The sequence below is a fragment of the Chrysochloris asiatica genome, unplaced genomic scaffold (genome assembly GCF_000296735.1).
Source record: "Chrysochloris asiatica unplaced genomic scaffold, ChrAsi1.0 scaffold00478, whole genome shotgun sequence".
Classification (NCBI taxonomy): Eukaryota; Metazoa; Chordata; class Mammalia; order Afrosoricida; family Chrysochloridae; genus Chrysochloris; species Chrysochloris asiatica.
Genome location: NW_006408996.1, coordinates 972,721 through 977,218, shown reverse-complemented (window position 1 = coordinate 977,218; position 4,498 = coordinate 972,721). Strand labels below are relative to the sequence as shown.

Below are 4,498 nucleotides of genomic sequence, written 5' to 3'. Positions count from 1 at the left end.
AGCGGTAGTGAGGTTGGCCCAGGATTGGACATTGTTTCGTTCTGCTGTGCATGGGGATGCTATGAGTCGGTTCTGACTCAATGGCACCTGACAACAACAACATAGGGCCCCAGTAGCCTGTTCAGATCTACTTACAGCAATAAGAAACTTCTGGAACATAAACCACAAGTCAATCAATGCTTTCACTGTAACATCAACCAGAGTCTGAACCAAACTGGTATTAAATGCATGATTAATAACAATTACTTTCAGGAAAATAGATGATGCATGATGAGTTCACAGAACCAGGGGATGGTGACAGAGGAAGGAGGCGCATGCTGAAGACTGATGGTCTGCAGCTGCTTCCTGCTCAGCCTCAGCACATCACCTGTAACACAAGGGCATTCACCACACCCGGCCAAGTGTCAGGGTAGTCAGCCTGCAGCTGGGGATTCCTAGACTTCTCTGGGCTGAGGTGGTTTTTCGTCAATGATGCCTCTCTCTTTTCCTAGTTACAGGGTCTTGGAGGCTGCCAGGCGTCTTTAAAAATGTTTCACGATGTGTGCATTGGATGCTCTTAGGAGTCACTGAGGTTGGTGACTGTTGTAACTTCACTCTTGGGTCTGGATGTCCCATGTAAGTGGGTGATTCAGGTTGTATGGCACCGTAGGACTGTGATACTTCTGGAGTGGGGTTCAGGGAGGGCTGCCCTGAAGCAGAGGCTCTGTGGAAAGGAATGTTGATGACTTTGGATTAACCATGATTATAGGACTGATAAGAAGAGAAAGCTGTTGTTGATCCAAAGTCACAAAGACCAAAATTCATGGGTCCTGTGTTTGGAATCGTGCCATGAGCAGAAGACCTTGGCCCTGACACTGTAGGAGAATAGAGGAGTGGTGAAGGACCTAGGGTTGAAGATGGTAAGACCATGCACCGACACTTAGGGATAGCAGCTGGGTAAGAGCACATTGAAACCATTTAATCCAGCTGGAGAATGCACATAAAGATACTGCAACAAAGGGGGCTCTTTGGTGCATTTGTTTTCTTTTGAAGGCTTTTCAATCTCTATATTTGTTGAAGGATCTTCCCACTTGGGAGAAACAAAGTAGTTTACTGTAGCCTTTCTTGAAACCTTTGCATCAGGCAGTTGACCATTAACATGGATGACTTTGACGGGCATGGATTCCTTATGACTGACAGGTGATGTCTGTGAGATCTGAGGGTTTCTTGTGCATGACAAGGGATAGGGGGCTGTCTTCGTATTCCATACTTTGTTTTTTCATAGCGGGTCTTCCTCCCAGCCAGGCTTCCTCTCTTCACTGACACGCTTGTGAGCAGAAGGCACAGATGATAGCTCTGCTACTGAGACTTCTGAATTTCTTCTGTCCCCCTCTGAGTCTGATCCAGGAGGTAGACCCTCTGGAAGTCTCCCATACAGCATGAAGACTGAAGCAGAAGGCACATGCACCAAGGACTGACCAGCAAGCACAATAGATTTCAGATTCTCCACATTAGAGGCTACAAGAGTGTGCAGGACACATATTTGTCCATTCAGATCATTCTGTGTGGAGAGTGTCTTTGTGTCATTTGAAGAACAGAAAATGCTTGTTGGGTAAGGGATAATAAGAATATTCAGAGTCAAATGGAAGGATAGGGAAAGGAGGAAAAAGGTCCAACCTGTTTGATGGAGGTACCACAATCATACATTGACAGAGAACTTCCAGAGGTTCAAGCTGTATTCAGAAGAGGCTGTGGAAGGGGAGATATCATTGGTGATGTCTGATGGGCCTTGGCTGAAAGCAGAGAATATCCGAATGATGTTTACTTGTGCTTTATTGGATCATGACAAGCTATGGACAACATTGTGAAGTATAAGTATTCCAGAACACTTAATTGTACTTCTGAGGAATCTGTACCTGGACCAAGAAGCAGTTGTTCGAACAGAGCATGGAAACACTGAATGTTTTAAAATTAAGAAAGGTGTGCGACAAGGTTGTGTTCTTTCACCATACTTATTCAACCTGTATGATGAGCAAATAATTCGAGAAGCTGAGTTCTATGAAGAAAAATGGGGAATCAGGATTGGAGGAAGACTCATTACCAACCTGTGATATGCAGATGATACAACCTTGCTTGCTGAAAGTAAAGAGGACTTGAAGCACTTGCTGATGAAGATCAAAGAACACAGCTTTCTGTATGGATTACATCTCAATATCAAGAAAACAAAATTCCTCACCACTGGACCAATAAACAACATTCTTATCAATGGAGAAAAGATTGAAGTTGTCAAGGACTTCATTCTTCTTGAATCAACTATCAACACTCGCGGAAGCACCAGTCAAGAAATCAGACGACATATTGCAAATCTGCTGCACAGGAACTTTTTAAAGTGTTGAAGAGCAAAGATGTCAGCTTGAGGACTAAGGTGTGCCTGACCAAAGCCATGGTATTTTCAATAACCTCATATGGATGTGAAAGCTGGACAGTGAATAAGGAAGATTGTAGAAGAATTAATGCCTTTGAATTGTAGTGTAGGAGAAGAATACTAAAAGTGCCATGGGCTGCCAAAAGAAACAATAGATCCGTTTTGGAAGAAGTGCAGCCAGAGTGCTCCTTAGAGGCCAAGATAGCTAAACTTCGTCTCTCATATTTTGGACATATTTTCAGGAAGGACCAGTTGCTAGAGAAGAATATCATGCTTGGTAAGATGGAGGGTCAGAGAAAAAGAGTAAGACCCCAATGAGATGGATTGACCAGGTGGCAGCATTGATGTATTCAAGTGTGGCAGCAGTAGTGAGGTTGGCCCAGGATCAGACATTGTTTCATTCTGCTGTACATGGGGTCACTATGAGTCAGTTCCAACTTGATGACACCTGGCAACAACAACAACAACCACTGTCTTATTGGCAAAGTTATTGGCAAAGGTTCTGCTCTGTGCATTTTCTTCTATTTGCTGTTGGTAGACAGCTGCCAGACTTCCAGTTTCTAAGGAGTAGCCACCTAATCCTTGTTCTTCTCTGTAAGAAGAGCTGCTGGGTTCTGAGTTCACATTCCTCTTGATTCTGTCAAAATCTTGCACTGTGTTAAAGGAACTATGTTGAGCCAGCCTCTGCTTTGCACAAACTTCAATCTGGGAAAATATTTCTCTTTTCAATTCTGGTAAGACAGATGCAGAGACATCCATTAGTTGTTCATCCCTGATATTGAAGTCCAATGGCCCTATTCATTTGAAGGCTGATTTACGACCTTGTTCTTCATTTACATGCATTTTCTTTATCAGGGTCAAGTTGGTCAGAACATTGACTGTGACAGAGAAACATCGTACCTTTGTTTTAAAATTACTATGATCTGGAATATCTTGGCTTTCTTCTATCAGTATTTTGGCAGCCACATCAAGAGTAAAATTCTTGGTTTGGAATACGAGGAATAGCCTAACAAATTTCTGGCTCATAATTCTTAAAGACTTTTCTTTTCTACTATTTGCAGATGAAGAGGGATAGTCGGGTTCAGAGAAATCCAATAACAGTTGGTCCTGGGAATCGGGATACCCATCTTTTTTGCGATCCCCAAATTTATAATATATCAGGTTGGAGGTATGCCATCTGCTCTTCCTATTTCTGCTCTTCTCCTAGACTCTAGAGGTTCCTCAGAGTTTTTGGTGACTTCCATGCCAACTATACTGATTCTTGGCCACATGAGTGACCAGTGGCAGTGACTCCAGTACATTTACAATGTCATTGATACATCTCCTTTCAACGCCAAGACTGACAGCAACTGAGGTTAGTAGTTTTCTCTATTGACAAGGGATAACTTGGGTAGTGAGCTAGAAACTTCTGGCACAGAAGTCCTAAACTTTTATGTTTTCTGCTTGGCTTTTGCTTTTTATATTCATCCACAACACTATCTCCAACAACATAAAGTTGTAGAGCATCTGTAAATGCTTGTTTTTGATTGGGCCTGAACAGTCCCTTTTTCTTCTTTTGGTCACTTATGTCAGGACTAGTGACACTAATGAGCATCTTCAGATAAGCTGTGGATGTCTGTTGTTCTACTTGCTGTCAATCAATAAGCTTAACAGGAGTAATGGGATTTCTTTCTGGAGTGAAGATTTTTTGCTTTGATAAATTAATTCTTTCATAAATCATTTTTTATTAGAGTCTTCCATAATCGATCAACATATATATTTTCCTTTTGTGCATTTTCCCCATTTTTGATTGCAAAACCTAGTCTGGGCTGTCTGGGTTTGATCAGATCTTTTAGTGTTAAACAATTTACATCCATTCCTTCTTCACTAAGGAGGCTTCTAGCCTCTAACGGGAACTCTGCCACCCTGCTCCACGGAGATTTGCAGCTGGGAGGTTAGAGCAGCGACATTGGGTGGGGAAAATGAGGCGCACTGACCCTGTTTCCAAGTGCCCAGCACTGGCAGGGACCAGTGCCCGGGCGTCTGGGCAATGCCAGCTCTTCAACTCGCTGAGCGTGACCTATTTGTCTTTTTTTATAGAGGTGTTGTAGTTTC

At 42.8% G+C, this 4,498-nt stretch overlaps 1 pseudogene; it reads right to left on the bottom strand.

Annotated features, from left to right (window-relative positions):
- Nucleotides 1–384: 384 nt before the first annotated feature.
- On the bottom strand, nucleotides 385–4,260 carry LOC102830083 (annotated as a pseudogene).
- Nucleotides 4,261–4,498: the final 238 nt, after the last annotated feature.